Here is a 21,924-nt window from a genome sequence, read left to right on the forward strand (position 1 = left end):
AGTCTCTTCTGCTCAACAAGGCTGCATTTATTTGATCAAAAATATAGTAAATATTGTGAAATATTATTAGAATGTAAAACAGCTGTTTTCTATGTGAATATCTGTTAAACTGTAATTTATTTCTGTGATGTGCAGCTGTATTTTCAGCATCATTACTCCCGTCTTCATCTTGTCACACGATCTTCAGAAATCATTCTAATATGATGATTTATCATCAATTTTCAAAAAACATTTTTGCTGCTTAATATTTTTTTGGAACCTGTGCGATACTTTTTTTTCAGATTCTTTGATGAATAAGTTTAAAAAAGAAAAGGGGTTTATTTAAAATAGAAATCTTTTTCTCACAATGTAAGTCTCTTTTTTATCACTTTTTATCAATTTAACACATCCTTGCTGAATAAAGTATTATTTTCTTACAAAAAAACTAAACAAAATTAAAAATACTGTCTTTAATCTTTTGACCAGTAGTGTATATTGTTACAAAAGATTTCTGTTTTAAATCAATGCTGTTCTTTTTAACGTTTTTATTCATCAAAGAATCCTGAAAAAAGTATCACAGGCTCAAAAAAAAAAAAAAAAAAAACATGACGGAGCACAGTAAAAGTTTCCAGCACTGTAATAAATCATCATATTAGAATGATTTCTGAAGATCATGTGACACTGAAGACTGGAGTAATGATGCTGAAAATACAGCTGCTGCATCACAGGAAAGACATTACACTTGAAGCAGAGATTCACCACAGAAAAGCAGCATGTTGTTACATCTATTAATATTTCAACATTTGTTAACTGTATTTCTGATCAAATAAAATGCAGCTCTGAGAGACCTCTTTACGACGCTTAACTGAAGCCCGATACTTTTGAACATCAGTTGTATGTCAGGAGAAAAAATTTAATGTAACAATCCTTACAGCGTACTGTGCAAAAACCCATATTAATGTGCCGAGGTTAATACACACTCCGTTGGTTAAATGGAGCGCGCAGCTTGGTGCGTGAAGTGGCGCGCGGAATCCCATGTGAGGGTTTTTGATGGCTACTCCCATCGGACGGGTCCCAGCAGAGACGCTACTGGAGCCGCAGTGAAGAACTGAGACACTGCTAGTACCGCTCATATGGACGCAAAGGCAACGCATGAGCCGCGACACAAGGATTCAACCGCAGCACACCAAGGCCGACGTGAACATCCGACCACGAGAGTGATCAACACCAACACGGGAGTAAACACTGTCCAACTCATCTCTACAGCACTTCTGCTGACCAATCATAACATATAGTCCTTTATATTTAGAAAAAAACTACTGTATTAGAGTCAAGAGAATCACCACAAAGAATGATGAGGATTATAAATAAACCCATGAATGACTTGCAGAAATATTACAGATTAAAAATAACTTCACTGGCTAAATCTGGAACATTTTACATTGATTTGAACATTAGTGATGTGGAATTGTCTTAAAAATTAATTAATTAAATCAGCATTTTAAGGGAACATTTTACATTGATTTTATGCATTATTAATGTGGAACTGTTTCTAAATAAATAAATAAATGATCCTAAAATAAGCTTCAAAATACTTTTTCCCTTTGGATTTTGAGGTGAAACCAATAATATTTACTCGATAACATAACACTAATATTTAGGGTTCATTTCTGATATTTATGTAATTAATATTAAGTTATCAAGAGAGTGCTGCTTGACAAGAAAAGAAAACTTGTTTTTATCATTATCAGAGTTATTACAGTTAACTAAAACTAAAAGCATTGAAAACATTTCTTAATATAAAATAAAACAAAATATAAAAAACGTTTTATTTCAGCAAATTGCCAAGTTAACATTTCTCATTTTAATTGAACCCAAAGTACTAAAATAACTAATAAATAAACCATAAACACTAACAAAAACACCTAACAAAGTAGCTAAAACTGTAACTAAAATTAAAAACACATTCTCCGATCTGGTGTCTTAATACGTGTTGTGTGCTGCATCAGTATTTGTGGGTTACCCCTGCATCGGCTGCATGAGCAGCGCCCCTGCAGCATGGGGTTTGGGAGCGATGATGGTCTGCGTTGCTGAGCACAGGTGACCATACGAAGCAGAAGCAGGGGGAGCAGGAGCCGCCCAGAGACCTGAACAACACAAACACACGGCCTAGTGAACGCTAATGCAACACACACCCACATATACATATATATATATATAGTTATATATATAATATATATATATATATATAATATATATATTAGCATATATATATATATATATTAATGTTTATATATGTATATCTATATATATATTATATATAATATATAAATATAATATAACTATAATACACACACACCCATACACACTACGGTCCGCCCAAAGTTTTTGGGATCAGTAAGCACTTGTAAATGTTTTAAAGAGACAGTCTTTCTCTGCTCATGCAAGTCCTGCAATTTATTTGATCCGAAATGTGGATTTTTTGTATTATTATTATTAGAATTATCGAATGCTGAAATGTCAGCTATTGATCACAGAAATAGAATTCTATTCGTTACACATGAGCTCCACACACCGACACAACGTTATTTTAAATGTGAATAGATTTCACAGTTTTTTCCTGCATTTTTTGATCAATATACATGCAGCTTTGTTGACAAAGAGCAAAAAAAAAAAAAAAAACTTCTTTTAAAACATTTATAAGTCGTGACTGGAATATATATATTATATATATATATAATAGATTATATATGTAGATAATGTTACTTATAAATATCAATCACATTTTCATATTTTAACATGACTATCTACATATCCTAATTTAAAATTATTAATATATTCTATGGAGAGAGAGTGTGTGTGTGTTGTGAGTGTTTCAAGCATCACTTGCAAGTGGGGTGCGTGGTATAAGAGCATAGTGTTGGTTTTCAATTATTCATTCGTGTATTAGTCCCACAGCTAGTTCTCCCTGCTCTGTTCATCCACGTTAGATAACTGACTCTCGTCCGAAGAGTACCCGTGTGTGTGTTGATTTTTATGGCGGGGGGAAGGTCGGGAGGAGGAGGCGGGGGGGCGGAGGGAGGGGCGTCCTGCCTGCTGAAACAGCTGCTGCCAGTTGCCGGAAGGTGCTGATTGGAAACTGATGCTGCTGCTGATGCTGCTGCCTGCTGGTGAGGTTAACTCGGACGTCCTGAACTCAGCCTGAGAGAAAACACAGAGAGAACGTGCACGCCTGTTAACCCTACAGACGCACCAGAGCACTACTTTATTTATTTTTTTTTTTTATTTTATTAATTTTATATTACATGTGATGTGAGATTTGAAATAACGGAAGCCCATTTCCAAAACAGAATAAAAACAACAACAACATGTTATTGCACATTTTTATCTCACAACTTTGGTATTTATATCTCTCAATTCTGGACTTATTTATTTATCTATTTTTTGCAGAATTGCAAGATATACACTCACTCAGAATTACTTTATCCCCCCCACAATTCTGTTTCAATCTGAAAAATTCTTTTTCTTTGTTTTGCCACAAAAAAACAAAAAGGTATTTGTGATTTTTTTTTTTTAATCTTACAATTCTAAAAATTGTGAGATAAAAGCTTTTTCTAATCTTATGTAGCCTAACTTAATAAAAATAAGTAAAAAGATTAAATATAATTTTATATGTACTCATTTTTTTTTTTAAAAAAAAAAAAATGAACCTTCTTCTTTAATTATGTCCGTGGCTAACTGGGGCTTCCAAACATATCGATTGTGCTTTCATTAAAAACAGTGCAAAATTCTGTCTTCAAATATGCTCTCTTACTGAGACGCCTCTACTTATTTTCAGCTTATTACCATATAAAACGAGGTTATCCAATCATAACAGGGAGTTTATTTCATAGCAACAAAACAAACCGAAAGAGCGTGAAAACTGGAAAAAACTAACCACGGTTTTTGTGCTTAAACCACGACTAAACATTGAAAAAACAGAACATACAAGAGTGGAAGCTCTAAACGCAGAATATAAGGCAGTAGACCGTATAATATCGCAGTCATTCTGATCAAACCATACTATAACTCACGACTCAGCCGCTAACAGCTAACTATACTTAACCTTCCAGCACAAACAATCCAAACCCCCTAAACAACAGCCCGTGTCTCAAACCCTCGTCTCAACATACCAGCGCAATTTATATCACCTATAGAGTCAAACCCGTCAGTTTCCCCTCGAGATGTTGTCCCTAGATAGGCGCCTCAGCAGCTTTGGGCGCGGCCGTCGGATCTTTTATCTGTGCCTAGGCGCGAAGAGCTAGCCTGTCGGTCACACGACAACAGCCGGCAACCGCTCTCACTGCCGACCCCCAATCCTGAACCTGCAGTCTCTTATCGCGGTGAGTAAAAGAATACCCCACGAACTCTCCGACCGGAGGATGATTTTAACAGCGTGAAAAATGAGCGACCAGCCTTTTGAAACTTCCTCTGTCGCATTAGCGGCGCGCTAGCCTCACTCTCGCCGGTGTTGTGATGAGCGGCGGCGCCAGCGACACACAGCGCCCCCTGTAGGACTGGAGGAGCGACTGCACACCCTCTATACTGTGTGCTATGTAGGGAAACTTTTTCCCCCCGTCCCCTTAAAATCTTTTTTTTTTTTTATCCTTCACATCTGATTTCTTTCTGACACACAATCTATCGGTTTAAGGACAGAGGATCCCTATATACATTATATTGTTTTAGAACAAGATATCAAAGATATAAATATGGTTCTAAAAAATACATTTAAATAATTATAATACATCAAAATAACATTCACCCGTACTTTGGTAGAAATTTATGACGTTAATTTTTTTAATTATTGCATGCTAGGGATTTTATCATTTTTATCTTAAATATATCTTTATGTAGTATGTATATATATATCTAATATATATAATATATATAAATTAATACTTATTCTAGCTTCAGTAATAACCCCAGTTATTTGCCTTTGTCAACACAGGAACCCCTATGCTGCTTAATATTTTTCAGAAAATACGTTTTTTTATTATTATTATTATTATTAAAAATACTCTCCTTTTTTCATTTATTTATTTTGTGTTCTGCAATTTTGTACTGGGGAATTAATATTTTAAAGTTCATCTATTTGTGCCTTATATTTGTTTAGTAAACAATTTAATAAATAAATACAATTACAAATAAATAAAAATAATTATATTTAATTATAAATAAATGCAGACATACATAAGCGGCGAAATGACATGAAACTCACAAGAAATTCTTTTAAAAATACTTTCCCTTTTTGATTTAATGTTATTCAATTTATTTTGTGTGCTGCGATAATGTACTGGGTTATTAATATTTAAGGTTGCTCCATGTGTTTAGTAAACAATTAAATTAACCCCCTAAAACCCCTTCATTAAATAAACACGCTGTTAAAACTCCCCAAAATAAAAACAATTCACTCATAATATAAATAAACAAAAACAGAAACAAAGAAAAATATATGAATTGCAGAATCAGCACCTACAACAGGAGTCTTGTGGCTATGAGGATCAGAAAACTTTTCTACCTATTAGATTGGCTTTATTAACGTCCTAACACCTACCCCAACCACCCAAAACACTCCTTACAAAGAATGCAGACATAGTACTTATTGTTGTTCCGTAATGTAGACAACAAACTGCACTTCAAATTGATGGGCGCCTGCCCCGTATGTTTTTTGCTGTTAGGCCCAGCTAGCCCTTCACCCCTACTACATGTGTGTGAGTGCAATGCATGACTCCGCTGTCCCGAAAGGATAAAATGTTCGTTAAAAGCTTCCCACCCCAAACCCCCCAACAACACAAACTAAAAAAAAAACAAGAGCAGGATGAAAACGTTTCACACAGTGCGCCGACTATCGAACAGAGGCGCAGCACTGCAGTGGGGACCATCGTGTTCGCGCGTGTGTTTCGGCGGCCCGCGTAGCAAAGCAGCAAGATCAATCGCAAAGGGGACCCCGCAGAGAGAAGAGAGAAAGAAAAGACAGAGAAAAGAGAAGAGAGAGAAGAGAGAGCAAGAGAGCTCCCAGAATAATCACTGCCCGAAAATAAAGCAGCAGGGACTCGCAGTTTCTCCGGGCACGCTGCGAGCAGATCGGTGCGTTCGCGAATGTGGAAACCGTGGGATTGATGACCTGATCCCGCTTGTCAACCGCAGGCAGGAATGCGGTCTGCCGCCATCGGACAGCGAACGCGAACCTGGACCTGCCGCAGTGATCGCGGTTGGTGGGCGGGACAGAGCGCGGGGAAAAGTGACTACGTGCTCGAGACTTTCGCGTTGGAAAGTTGAGTCCATCCGTATGTAGTAACAAGATTGATCCTCCAATCATACTAATCATAACAACCCATACTTGCAAATGCACGCAGCATTAATACTTGTATCCCGGCGTCAAGTCACAAACCCCATTCGTGCCCTCCTCAATGCTTAAGTAAAGGTCCATCGCTGCTAATAACCTTAACATGTTATTGCGACGTGATGGGGAGGAGCCATTTGCTGAAATGCCGACCGTTTCACACACACACAATCAAAATTCCCTTACATAATCTCTCAATAGATATGTATAGTGTATTCTTATCAGTGCATCACCATCATTAGTGTTTCTGTGTAATCCGTGCCCTTCAATAATAATAATACAAATGCACAGGGTCATTTAAGGTGAAAAACCATACTGTTGGAACCAGCGTAAGCTCTGGTTCCGTGAGGAAGGCGTGGGAAACATGGATGCTGCTGGGATTGTTTACTAGAGCTGTAGATTCAACCTGAGCTGAGCTTCTGATAAAACCACACAGATCTGCCTTAAACAACCATCACCTGCCCAGTTCTGACGCACAAGCTCTCTAATGTTTCAGTGTCAATATAGGAAAGAATTTTTTGATTTCATAATATATGCCCTAAACCAAACTAAATTCCTTATTAGTAGTGTTTATTAAATCAATCACTGTTGTTTTTTGATTGTGTGAGTGCAGTAGCGTTCGGTACTTCAACAGGAAGGAATTCCCCCACTCAGAGTCTGTGTTTCGTTGTTAATTAGTGATCAGACACCATTTTCACCTGCTGCTCCAGAAAACTGCTGAAAAAAACTCTCAATAGCCATCTAGCAACAACCTAGCAACCCACAACATCCCAGCAACACCCTAGCAACCCAGAACATCCCTAGCAACACACAACATCTCAGAAACACGCTAGCAGCCCACAACATCTCAGCAACACTATAGCAACCCAGAACATCCCTAGCAACCCAGAACATCTCAGTGACACCCTAGCAACCCACAATATCACAGCAACACCCTAGCAACCCAGAACATCCCTAGCAACCCAGAACATCTCAGCGACACACTAGCAACCCACAATATCCCAGCAACACCCCAGCAACCCAGAACATCCCTAGCAACACACAACATCTCAGCAACACCCTAGCAACCCAGAATATCTCAGCGACACCCTAGCAACCCAGAACATCCCTAGCAACACACAACATCTCAGCAACACCCTAGCAACCCAGAATATCTCAGCGACACCCTAGCAACCCAGAACATCCTAGCAACCCTCAACATCTCAGCAACACCCTAGCAACCCAGAATATCTCAGTGACACCCTAGCAACCCAGAACATCCTAGCAACCCTCAAAATCTCAGCAACACCCTAGCAACCCAGAATATCTCAGTGACACCCTAGCAACCCAGAACGTCCCTAGCAACCCACAACATCTCAGCAACACCCTAGCAACCCAGAACATCCCTAGCAACCCACAACATCTCAGCAACACCCTAGCAACCCAAAACATCTTAGCAACATCTAGCAATGGCCTAGCAACCCAGAACATCTAGCAATGCTATAGGAACCCACATCATCTTAGCCACCATCTAGCAATGCATTAGCAACCAAAAATATCTTAACAACCCTCTAGCAACACCCTAGCAACCTAGAACATCTTAGCTACCATCTAGCAATCCTTTAGCAACCCAGAACATCCCTAGCAACCTACAACATCTCAGCAACACCCTAGCAACCTAGAACAAATTAGCTACCATCTAGCAACACCCTAGCAACCCAGAACATCCCTAGCAACCCACAACATCTCAGCAACACCCTAGCAACCCAAAACATCTTAGCAACATCTAACAATGCCCTAGCAACCCAAAACATCGTAGCAACCATCTAGCAACACCCTTTAAACCCAGAACTTCTTAGCTACCATCTAGCAACACCCTAGCAACCCAGAACATCTTAGCAAATCTCTAGCAATGCCCTAGCAACACAGAACATCTTAGCAACCATCTAGGAATGCCCTAGCAACACAGAACATTTTAGCTACCATCTGGCAACACCCTAGCAACCCAAAACATCGTAGCAACCATCTAGCAACACCCTAGCAACCCAGAACATCTTAGCAACCATCTAGCAACACCCTAGCAACCCAGAACATCTTAGCAAATTTCTAGCAATGCTCTAGTAACCCAGAATATCTAGCAACGCCATAGCAACCGACAACATATCTAATATATAAAATATATATCTATAAAATATCTAGTCATGGAGCACAAATTGAGAAAAAGGGCAAAATGGTAAAACACCTGTGAAAAATCAATCCTTCATATTTACTCAGTACATTGTACACTTTTTTCACTTCAAACAGCAGAAAAAAGGTTGTTTGTTGTTTTTTATTTTATGTTTCTTTGATTGTTTGTTTTTACTTGATGCATGCACAATTCCACACGGACGTCACTGTAAACGGTTTTGATTTAAACAACAGACACAAGACTGGATATACAGCACTGGTCTGGTTTTGGGCTGTATATCTATATATCTCCAATCTTAGCTTGTTCTTTGGCTGTGTGTGTTAATAACTTACGCTGCATGATTCAGCAACTATAGCTGCGGAGGGAGCTGGTGTGTGCAGCGCTGATGCTCTCAGAGACACAACACAGATAATTCAAACTATACTGGATTTTGTACGTTAAAAACTGCAAAAGTGGAATACGATCTCCTTCGGTTCTGTTTAAGTGATTTCATCGACTTGATCTCTCACGCTGTGCTGAAACTTTCTTTGGCAGGCTTCACCATGTTTTACTACTGTAAACCATTCATGAATAAACCAACCACACGATAGTTCCAACACAAACGTCAGAGATATTGCTTCTGTAAAGGACCAACATTTGAGGACGTTTCCATTCTGTAAACAAAAGACAAATAGTTAGATCAAAAGCTTGATAGAAGAAAACAAAATTGCATTATATCAGGGCAATAATTTGACCATTTTTTATTTTTAATTCAATGCAATAGAACGTGACGCACTGTGTTAAAATGTTTTGGATCGTCTGAAGGACCAGGACTGGGTCTGACGTCTAGAGGAAGCACAGTCTGTACTCTCTGCCATTGTCTGCTATATAAATCTGGCAGAATGACCACCTTCCACCAACTAATTATAACAAAGCCCAGTTCCTATATTAGCCCTCGGGTCAAACCGACTGTTATGATCCTGAACACTCATTCTTCCATCTGGACAAAAGTGTTAGACATATTAAAAAAAAACAACAGCAACTCATAAAAAATGATAAAAATCACACAACAAAATTACTAACATTTTAACTAAATTTAAAACAAAAATAAAAAACAAACATAATTTAACAATGTGTGACCTCTAAAAGTGGGGCAGGTTGTGCTACAAATATATATGACCCTTCATCATAGACAGTAAAGCGTTACAAAGCTCAAACAAACAAACAAACAGAAAAATATCTAAAAATTAACACAAAAATATCAAGCCATTGTTTTTGGCTACAAAGTTACATTATATAAAAAAACATGACAAAAAACACCTTGCATTTATTATTAAAAATCCTTTTACTGATAACGCAGTTCTAGAGCTTTCAGTAAACTAACAAACAAAACAGATATTACCAAAATACTGAATGTCACAGTTTGATGGAGCCACATGTCAGATCAGCATTATTTTTAAGGTACAGTATGAACCGGAAGACGTTCACACAGTCTGTTGGTCTTGATTAAGCTGCTTGCTGTTGATCCTTTTTACTTTTAATAGAAACAGTCTGCAGTCACATACTGCCATCATCAACCAAACCATCAGCTACCATTCTTTTCCATTTATGGGCATATACAGTTATTGTTAACTGTTCGTTGGCTTCGATTCCCAGTGAATGCATGAACTGATCAAATGTTTACCTTGAATGCAATGCAAGTTGCTTTGGATAAAAGCATTGGCCAAATGCATAAATGTAAATTAAATTTAACAAATTGCTATCATTAGTTATCTTCTTCCAAAGTAACACGAATTATATAGTAAACATGTATATTCATAACAGCAGTAGTCTTATATGATGCTTATATGATATAAAAAATCTGAATGTTGGCTGTGATATGAAGACATAAACTCCTCTGGGCTGATGAAAGGACGCGGTGTTCTTCATCTTAATCTGTGAGAGGCAGCGTGAAATGAGCTTCAGCCGTCTGTTTGTTTGTCCTCTGAATCTGCTGAGCATTGATGAAGTCTTATGAACGCTGACAGACGACTGGAGATGATTTACACGCCCCCCGTGCTCTCGAATCGCACGCGTTACCTGCGAGTGTCAGATTCACAGCAGGAGCGTACAGTAAGTGTGTGATGCTCTACAAGACAATGATGGAGGACGCTTGATCACAATATATTCAGGATTATTTTGGTGAGAACACTTTATTTAACACGATGACTCATTGACTTTAGAAACATGCATGAAAATTGTGTCTTTTTAACAGTGTACTTGAACTTTAATCATAATTCAACTGAAAAACAAATGCATAAAACTTTAATCATAATTCAACTGAAAAACAAATCATATTTTTTGGCACTGACACACAACACATCAACAAATGACCTGAATTGAATGGATAAATGTGACTTAATATAATATAATGTGACATAAATGTGACTTAATATAATATATAATATAAAATGAAAAATATGAAAAAATAATATAAAATGAAAATATTAAAATTTTAATATAATAAATTAAACATTCAAATAAGATGAACTACTTGTGATGCACTGCCACAACCTACTAAACAAGATCATCACTGACAAATGGAATGCAGCACAATAATGACTTTATCTTGTTTTCATAATCGATTCAAGCCATAATAAAAGCTGAAAATAAAGTTTGACTACTAGCCCAGACTCTGTGTGTGGACTCCAGGCATGTTTCAGCACCACGGACAGCTCCAGAAGACAGTCAGCATTCCCACAATTCCCTTAAACCTTCATTCTGCAAAAACTCAAGCCCTACTAGGATGTCACATGCAGATGCCAGGGCACTGCTAACTGGTTGCTAGGGTGTTGTGTGTGGTTGCTAGGTGGTTACTCAGAGTCTCGTGTGAAAAGAGTCTTCTGTGCTCGGGTTCCTCCTCAGTTCACGCGTTTATCATGGAGAAAGTAGAAGACGCTGCATGTGATGGTGTTTTCACTCAGGTCCTCAACACAACTATAAAATTGGTTGGGAAGAAAAATGTTAAAGGGGTCTGAGCGTATCTCTGTGTTGTGGGGATATCTGTTATGGGTGGTTATTATAGTTCACCAAAACCATTAAAAAATGCATGAAATAAAATGAATGTAAACTGAAATAAAATCAAATATTAAATCTCATTTTTATTGAGATTAACCTTAACTAAAATAAAGAAAACTTACTTATTTTTAAATTATTATTTATATATAGACTAAATAAATAAAAAAGGCAAAATCTAAAAATAAAAACTTATTCGTAATATAACTCATATTTTATAAACTATAAGAGTATCTCAATGACACTGAAATAAATTGGTCCTGACGTACTGAAGCAGAAGCTGGAGCGAGTGAAATGAAGGATTATGTGTTTTTCTTATTAAACAGATAGTTCTGTCCTTGATTCTGATTGGCTGAGCCGTGTTCGAAGCTGTTGTAAATTACTCTACAAAGTAACATGCACCTTTGTTTACTTCTGTGTGTTGCTCAGCAACCACTTTGTTGCAACCACAACTTTTTCTGAGGAACTACATTGTCTTGGTGTGAAAGAATACAGTTTTTTATTAACATCATTACTCTTTATTCGCTCTGTTTTATTTTGTGAAACCTTACTACGTTTATGGAATAACTGTTTAATAAAAGCAATAAGCCCCGTGAAGCCGTGGTTTAAAGTGAATTTATAACAGCTGAGGGGCGTTGTTAGGCACGACGTGAAGCGGAGGCTTCTTGTGGCTTATTGCTTTAATGTATTATATGACTCAGCTCATGTTCACAGATGGTTAGATCGGCCCATTACTGTCACTCTCAGCATTAAACCTCCGCAGCATTAGACTGCGGCCGTGGGCTGTTGTTCCAGTGGGTTTCCTCTGTGTTGGTGAATCCTGGAGCTCTGCTGCTGCTGCTGAATCTGAGCCGGTCTCAGCAGGATTAGCTCTAATCTGATGCTCTCGCGTTCATTCGCTGCTTTAATCTGACTCTCCACAACAACAGTCCGCTTCATTCGCCTCAGACTGTAACCTGTCCACAAACCAGCCGTCTGTGATCACGCCGCAACACCACAAACAGAAGAGACATAATATGATAAAAATTACAGCTTTTATTAGAAATAAATGCAATAAAAATATCCCATTGACGGTGATATGGTTTCCCATGATTTATATAAAAAGATGAGCTGATAAAGACTCGTTTATTCAGTTATTGGGCGCTTTAATAATATAATTGTATATATGTGGTGTCAGCGCACGATTACGGAGTGAAGAAACTAGTGAATCTGTGAACCACTGAGGCTCTGGATTACAGGTGAATAATAATGTTGTGAATAATGTTTAGTTTCTTGCACAGACTGATCGTTTTGCTTCGTAAGAACTCAATATATCATCAAGTTTTTGCCTGATATGCTTTTTTTGGCTCTCAAAGTGCCGGCACCCATTGACTTGCATTTAATCAATCACCAAGTACAGTTTCAGCTAAAAATCTTCTTGACTGTTGTAATGAAGAGAAAAGTCACCTACATCTTAGAGGGTCTGAGAATTAGGAAATTAACAGCAATTTTTTATTTTTGGGTGAATTATCCTTTTAATGTACATTTGCCTGTAATATTGCAGGATAATGCTTTCTCTCTCTCTCTCTGTGTGTGGTTGTGTTGTTTCTGTGCTGTAATCGTGTGTGTGTGTGTGTGTGTGTGTGTGTGTGTGATGCTGACGCTGTCCATCATCACAGCTGCCTGCAGACACTGGGGGATGGGGCGAGAGACACACACACACACACAGAGAGAGAGAGTCACATCTCATTCTGTCCTCCTCCGCTGCTGCTGCCGCTGTTGATTTTTAGTTGTTATTATGGGATGTTTCTGAGCCACACGGCTGCAGGGATGTGAGTGTTTTGGTGAATCTCACAATGAAATGTCCAGGTCAAATTTCACCCTAAAATTTTTTTATTTATTTATTTTTTTTTAATTTTAGGCTGTAATATGACCTTTTTTATAAATAAATGGCACTCAGATCTCAGGGTTGATTGATACACTTTTAACTTGGGACAGAAGGTGAGATCATTGAGATACTGTTGTAGTTTAATAATTTTTCCATTTTATTTCTATTTTAGTTATTTGATCATTTTTGACATTTTTATATATTATTTTTTATTTTATTTCAGTTGTAATTTTGGTTATTTTAATACATCAAGTTAAATTAAATGAAAATGTTTTCTTGGCAAAAAACATTTAGTTTTTGTTAATTTAGTATTTAGTATTTTTAGCACTTTTTTTTTTTTACATTTTATTTCAGTTAACATTCATTTTGAAGCAATTTTTTTGGGGGGACAGATCATTGAGATACTGCTATAGTTTTTTTTTATATAATTTGAATTAGTTTGTATTTTTACATTTTAATTTTGAAGGTTTTTAAAAAAAAATTAAGTAATTGTATTTATTTATTTATTTTTAGCATTTTTTTTTTATTTAAATTTTTTTTTGTTTGGTTTTTATATTTTATATTTTTATATGTGTTGTCAAATGATTAATCGTGATTAATTGCATCCAAAATAAAAGTTTTTTTGTTTAAATAATACATGTGTGTGAAATGTTTTTATATATATATATATATATATATATATATATATATATATATATATATATATATATATAGTATATGTAAATACACACACGTGTATATATTTAAGAAAAATGTTTGGTTTATATCTTATATATATATATAATATATATATATATATATATATATATATATATATATATAGTAATGTAAACAAAAAGTTTTATTTTAGATGTGATTAATCACGATTAATCATTTGACAACAATAATTTTAGTACATTAAATGAAAATAAGAAAGGATACCATGGCAACTCATTATTTAATCTTATTTCAAGTAACAAAAGTGTTTCCAGATCACACTAGCAGCCTGCCACCTGCTATAAGACCACGCTGGTGAAGTTCATCACTCACATGTTTTTGAGAAGCTGATGTGAGCGTCTGAGTCAGGTTCAGAGTGTGTGTGTGTGTGTGTGTGTGTATCAATACTGTCAGCCTCATCTCTCCGTCCCTCAGATCAATAGTGATTGGCTGCTGTGATGGGATCAATGGTCCAGATGGCCGCTCCATATGGCTTGTGTTTATGTCTGAGGAGAACCTGCAGCTAATGCCATCTGGACAGATCACGTCAGCGAGAGAGTGAAGCTTTCTTCAGCCCTGTTTACTGTAGTGATTGATCGCAGAACGCTTTCCTTTCTGACAGCATCACTGCTCCTGTGCTGTTTCCTCACCAGTCAAGAGTCGTTTATTTCTACAGCACTTTATACAATACAGACCGTTTCAACTAAACAGCGTTGATGTAAAATTCATCCGTTATGAAACATATTCGCTTTCAGCAATAAAGCAGCGCTACAGAAGGGACAACAGGGTCATTATTCAGATCCATTCAGTTCAGTAACAGTGTCGTATTCATCTGTTTTTACTACTGAACCTTCGGAAACCTTTCCACCTCAGGCCCAAAAGCACATCACATTATTGACTTTGTGTCAGTAACAATATTTGTTCTGCAAATACAGCATTTTCTCAGATTAAAGGATTTTTAAAAAATCATTTGTTTAATTTATTATAATTGGCATCTTTACTGTAACTGAATGTTTCGTGCAGAAATGAGAGTTATATGAGAGCTCCTCAGTGCTTCCAGTAACTGTTTCCTTCTGTTACACAGGGACTTCCTGCCGCGCGGCTCTGGGATCGTCACCCGCCGGCCCCTCGTCCTGCAGCTCATCAACTGCCCCACAAGGTGAGCCGGCTCCAACACTGCCATCTAGTGTAGTCTACACTTCTGTCTGAACTCTGTGAAGCCTGCTGTGTTTCTCTTACTGACCACAGCTTTACTGAGAAACCTGTTCCACACACAATCTGCTACATGCCTTCTGACGTCTGACTGACAGTGTTAGAGTTTTATTCAGCATATTACACATTCACATTTAATCATTTAGCGGACGCTTTTTAGATTAATCCAAAGCATTTACAACTGAGGACAACAGAAAGCTAATCACAAAAGCGCAACACAATGTGTTAAGCTTGACAGTCTCACAGAACGCTATACATGAAAAACTAATACCAAAAGAATAGCAACACTGCTTAGGTAAGTGAATCAAGAAACTACAGTTAAGCTGTAGCAAAATAAACAAGTCAAAAGCAATAGAACCCGCATAGGACAAACGCTAGTTAATCCCGCTAAACCACTCAAACGAACTAGAAAAAAGGATAGAAAACGCTATTGTTTTAATTTTTTTCCATCCTCCAATACTTATAAACAAGTCAAGAGAATAGTAATATAAACGGCAGTTTTTTTCTTTATAAAAATGTCACGTCAAATAGAAAAAGAATATAAAAACAAGTCAAAACCAATAGAAAAAAGAATAGAAAACGCTAGAAACGGTTAATTTTTTAATAATCTAAATATAAAACGAGTCAAAAAAATCCCAAAAGCGCCTAGTTTAGTTTGTCATTTTTATAATAAAAAGAATAGAAAAAGAATAGAAAATCGCTAGTTTTTTTAAAATAAATAAAAATACAACGTCACAAAATCGAAACCAAATAGAAACACGCTAGTTTTTTATAATAGACGTAACCAATAAAAAAGTCAAGAATAGAAAAGAAAGAAAACGCTAGTTTTTTTTTCAAACTACACCCTCAAATTAACCAAGTCCAAAGCATAGAAAAAGAATAGAAAATGCTAGTTTTCGTATAGTAATAAATAAAATGAACAAAGTCACCGAAGGGAAGGAACAAAGAGAAGAAAAATAGAAACCGATATAGAGTAAAAGCAAATAGGAAGAAAGCATAGAAAGGACAACGCTGTATGAGCCGCATTTTTTTATGAACACAATAAAATGTACAAGTCAAAAAAGAAAAAATAGAAAAAAGTAATTTGATCAAAGAATAGAAACAGTCAAAAAGAACAGATAAAAACGCTAGATTTTTTACTAATAAATAAAAAAAATAAAACAAAAACTGTAGCATGCACCATCAGAAATATAGGAAACCGCGCTAGTGTTTCTTTTAAAAATAAATAAGAATAGAAGAAAGTAAATCAAAAGATAGAAAAAGAATAGGAAAACGCTAGTGTTTTTATAATAATAAAATAAACAAGTCAAAAAATAGAAAACCGCTATTTTTTTTATAATAAATATAAATATAAAACAAGTCAACAAGAATAGAAAAAGAATAGAAAACGCTAGTTTTTTATTTTTAATAACTAAAAATAAAACAATCAAAAGAACAGTCAAAAGAAAACGCTAGTTTTGTTATATAATAACATAAAACTAAAAAAAAAGAATAGAAAAAGAATAGAAAACGCTAGTTTTTTATTTTTTTAATAATAAAAATAAAACACAAGTCAAGCAAAAATAGAAAAAAATAAAAATAAATAAAAACTAAAACAAGTCAAAAGAATAGAAAAAGGAATGAAGAAAAAGAATAAAGAAAAGAGGTCAAAAGAAAAGAAGATAGAAATATTTATTTATATTTTTTATAATAAATAAAAAATAGAATGAAAATAAAAAATAAAAAAGTTCAAAAGAATAGAAAAAAGAATAGAAAAATGCTAGTTTTTATTTTTTATAATAAATAAAAAAAAAACAAGTCAAAACGAAATATAAAAAGGAATAGAAAACGCTAGTTTTTTTTATAATAAATAAAAATTAAAAAAAGTCAAAAAGAATAGAAAAAGAATAGAAAACGCTAGTTTTTTTATAATAAATAAAAATAAAACAAGTCAAAAGAATAAGAAAAAGAATAGAAAACGCTAGTTTTTTTATAATAAATAAAAATAAAAAAGTCAAAAGAATAGAAAAAGAATAGAAAACGTAAGTTAGTTATTTTAAAAAATAAATATAAAAATAAAACAAGAAGAAAGAAAAGAATAGAAAACGCTAGTTTTTTATCATAAATAAAAATAAAAAAGTCACAAAAAAGGAATAGAAAAAAGAATAGGAAAACTCTAGTTCTTTTAAAAATAAAAAAATAAAAACAAGAAAAAGAATAGAAATAATAGAAGAAAACGCTAGTTTTTTTTATAATAAAATAAAAATAAAAACAAGTCAAAAGAATAGAAAAAGAAAACAAGAATAAAACGCTAGTTTTTTTATTTTTATAATAAATAAAAATAAAACAAAAAAGATAGAAAAGCAAAAAAACGCTAGTTTCTTTTAATAAATAAAAATAAAAAAGTCAAAAGAAATCAAAAGAATAGAAAAACACTAGTTTATTTTAAAAGAAATAAAAATAAAACAGTCAAAATAGAATAGACATAGAAAACGCTAGTTTTTTATTAATAAATAAAAATAAAAAAAGTCAAAAGAATAAAAAGAATAGAAAACGCTAGTTTTTTTTAAAAATAGATAAAAAATAATAAAAAAGTCAAAAGAATAGAAAACGAAATAGAAAACGCTAGTTTTTTATTTTAATAATAATAAAAATAAACAAGTCAAAAGAATAGAAACAAGTCAAAAGAATAGAATTTTTTTTTTTTATTTTATAATAAATAAAAGTAAAAATAGTAGAAAAAGAATAGAAAACGAAAAAAGTTTTTACCCGCTAGTTTTATATTTTTTAATAAATAACAATAAAAAAGTCGAAAAGAATAGAAAAAGACATAGAAAATGCTAGTTTTTTTAATATCAATAAAAATAAAAACAAGTCAAAAGAATAGAAAAAGAATAGAAAATGCTCGGGTTAGGGGTGACTGGTTTTAATTTATATTATGAAGGATATCAGGAAAATATTTCTAAATTTTGTCATTATTAGCTGTAAATGTTATAAAGATCTCCATTGATTTACATCAAGCTAGAAAATATGTTTTTGCTCAGTTTTTCTGTTTTTTTTCTCCATATTCTCACAAATCATATATAGACCAGTAATTAGAAAACAGACACAGGTTTTATAAAAATAGGTGTAACATTAAAAACAGATTTTTCGGACTATTATTTCATATGTCAGGCTTTATAGGGTTAATATGGGGACGTTCAGCTCAGTTTCTAGGAGTAAATGATGTGTTTTCTAACGGTTTCCTCTCAGAATATGCCGAGTTCCTCCACTGTAAGGGGAAGAAGTTCACAGATTTCGATGAGGTGCGCCAGGGGAGATCGAGGCGGGAGGACGGATCGAGTCACAGGCCAGAATAAAGGCATTTCTCCCGTACCCATCAACCTGCGCGTCTACTCCCCTAACGGTCAGATTACAGCATGAGATTAACACACAAACCTCACACTATCACATGTGATCCGTGTCAGTATATTCTGGCGTTGGCTGGAATCAGCGGTGACTCTTGACTGTGTGTTGTGTGCGCAGTGCTGAACCTGACTCTGGTGGATCTGCCGGGAATGACTAAAGTGGCGGTGGGAGATCAGCCCGCAGACATCGAGCACCAGATCAGAGACATGCTGATGCAGTTTGTGACCAAAGACAACTGCCTGCTGCTGGCCGTGTCGCCCGCCAACTCTGATCTGGCCAACTCTGACGCCCTGAAGATCGCCAAAGAAGTCGACCCGCAGGGTGCGTGCGATCTGTAGCACATATTAACTCCGGTTGTGTCCACAAGTGTTATTGTGCTCAGATGCAGACGGTCTGGCTCCTCTTAGACACTGGTGATGAAAAAATACATTATTCTGTGTGATACAGAAGAGGATTAGGGCCAAGCAATAATAAAAAATAAAACATCTCGAAATTAAAGTCATTATAATGCGAGATTAAACTCGTTAAATTTCAAGAAAAATGTCTGAATAAAATGTTGAGAATAAACTCGTTAAATTTTGAGAATAAAGTTGTTTTTGAGACAAAAGATTTTTACATTTTCAAAATAAAAGTCGAAAAAAATTAAATGTTGAGAATAAACTAATTAAATTATGAGGAAAAAAAAGTTCTTTAGAGAAAAAAAACGTGTTAAATTTGAGATAAAAAGTCGAAATTAAATGGTTGAGAATATAAAATATTAAATTACGAAAAAAAATTTGTGCTTTGGAAAAAAAAATTACAATTTTAAGAAAAAAACGAAATAAAATGTTGAGCTAAACTATTAACTACGAGAAAAAAAAATTTGTGGTGTTTTGAAAATTTTGAGAAAAAAAAATTGAGAATAAATAACTCATTAAATTACGAGAAAAAATTTGTGCTTTGAAAAAAAAAAAAAAATAAAAAAAAAAAAACAATTTTGAGAATGTTGAGAAACTAAATAAATTCGAAAAAATGTTTAGGGTGTGTGTCGAGAGAAAAATGTTTAAAATTTCAAGAAAAAAGCTCATAATTAACTGAGGAGCAAAAATAAGTCATTAAATTACGAGAAAAAGTTGGCTGTTCGAGAAAAAAAACACGTTACATTTCAAGAAAAAAAAGCTGAAAAGTTTCAATAAAATGTTGAGAATAAACAGATTAAATTACGAGAAAAAAATTGTGTTTCGAGAAAAAATTTCAAGAAAAAGGAGTTTAAATAAAATGTTGCGAATTCGGGGGCGTGCGCTAAAATTTAAAAACTGTGAAAAGAAAAGGCTCAATAAACTAACGCACATATTTAATCACGCGTTAAAGCAAAAAAAAAAAAAAATCCTTTTTGAACATTTGAAAGGATACTATGGCAAAGTTATTGCTTTCTTTATTAAAACTGATTTTTTTTTTTCATGAATATATGGTTGACCTGAAGAATAAAATCATACACTTGGAAAATTATGAGCTATATCACCCACTTCTCGACCTCTAGGGGTGTGACAACATGGTTTTATTGACGTCTATCCGAGTGAAACGGCATTTGAAATGAGAGGGCGGGACTTGAATTCATCCTTCGGGAGCTGATTGGATCGTTGGAAGTTGGGGCGTTGCTAACAAAATGGAGGGGGATATGAGTGGGTTGGCATTTGTGATTAGAGGGTTACGAGGGCACGGATAAATTATTTATAATAAACACTACAGTATTCCATTAAAAAATAAGAATGTTCAGTTTTGATTTCATGGTGAGTTTAAGTACATTACGTATTATAACTAATACCTGCAGAGGGCGCCAACGGCCTGGTGAGGTCTCAATTGGCAGCGTGATTAAAGGTGCAGTGTGTAATATTTACAAAGATCTAATGACAGAAATGCATGTAATATACATAACATGTTTTCAGAGGTGTATAAAGACCTGAGTTAATGAACCGTTATGTTTTTTATTACCTTAGACTGAGCAGATTCTATCGACACCGAAACCTTTGCTACAGAATTATCCATTAATCTAGTTTATAATAGTATTTTGGTCAGATTATTATTATTATATATTTTTTGTTTGTTATTTTTCTTTATAATGAAGCTGTCTATATTTAGTGTGTTTATTCTCAGCATTTTATTTCCACTTTATTCTCGGAATGCAATGAGTTTATAAGTGAATGTATTATAAATTAAGTGTTTTTATACTCAACACTTAATTTAGCTGATTTTTTCTTTGAAATTTAACCAGTTTAATCTCAAATTATAATGACTTTAATCTCGAGATGGATTTATTTTTCATATAATATATTTATATTAAATATCTGCTGATGAAAAAAAAATAATTCAAAGGGAATTAAGGCCTTCATTCCCCATTTATTCTTGTTTTAAGCAATAAACTCACTTCATATAATCTTCATTTTGCATCTCCAGTAAATGTATCTTGATTTAAGGATGCTTAGACACAAGACAGAAATACTGTGGAAGATATGTGTTTTTGCAGTGTGTGCAACATTTATGCTTTGATTTCAGACCTGTTCAAGGCCTTAATTTGTGTAAGACATTAAAAGACCTGCAGAAACAGTAGATTAGCAAAAGAAGCTTTAAGTTCAGTTTACAGTGTGTGCTGTGTTTGTGTGCGAGCAGGTCTGCGGACGATCGGAGTGATCACTAAACTCGATCTGATGGATGAAGGGACTGACGCTCGGGATATCCTGGAGAACAAGCTGCTGCCGCTGCGGAGAGGTGAGGAGGTCACCTGAGGTCTACTTCTGTATCAGAATGTGTCCCGATCCCGTTTCCTCAACTCACACACACTTTACAACAGTTTTAAAAGATTTGCTTTTTTCATGCTGAGAAAACTGGGCCAGCCACATACTTTCCCCATTCATCAGAATAATTGTATTTAGAAATATCATTAATTCATTACTATGAAATGTTTTATTTTACTTTATTATTAAAATTAAATAAATTAATAATTATTTTAATTAAATATTTTTAAAATTTTTATTTTTTAAATATTTTTTTTAATGTTATAAATATTTTTTATAAATTAAGTAATAAATGTATTATGATTATTATATAGTATTTTATTTTTATTAAATATAATATTATTATTATAGTTTTATTATAATATTTTAATTTATAAAACATATTTTAAATTATTTTCAATTTAAATAAAAAAAGTTTCTGATTAGATGT

The 21,924-nt window shown here is 34.4% G+C and overlaps 1 pseudogene; it reads left to right on the forward strand.

Moving 5' to 3' along the window:
* Nucleotides 1–1,112: 1,112 nt before the first annotated feature.
* LOC109044929 overlaps nt 1,113–21,924 on the forward strand; it is a 64,396-nt pseudogene continuing 43,584 nt past the window's right edge.

Source organism: Cyprinus carpio, chromosome A5 (assembly GCF_018340385.1).
Source record: "Cyprinus carpio isolate SPL01 chromosome A5, ASM1834038v1, whole genome shotgun sequence".
In the NCBI taxonomy this organism is placed as follows: domain Eukaryota; kingdom Metazoa; phylum Chordata; class Actinopteri; order Cypriniformes; family Cyprinidae; genus Cyprinus; species Cyprinus carpio.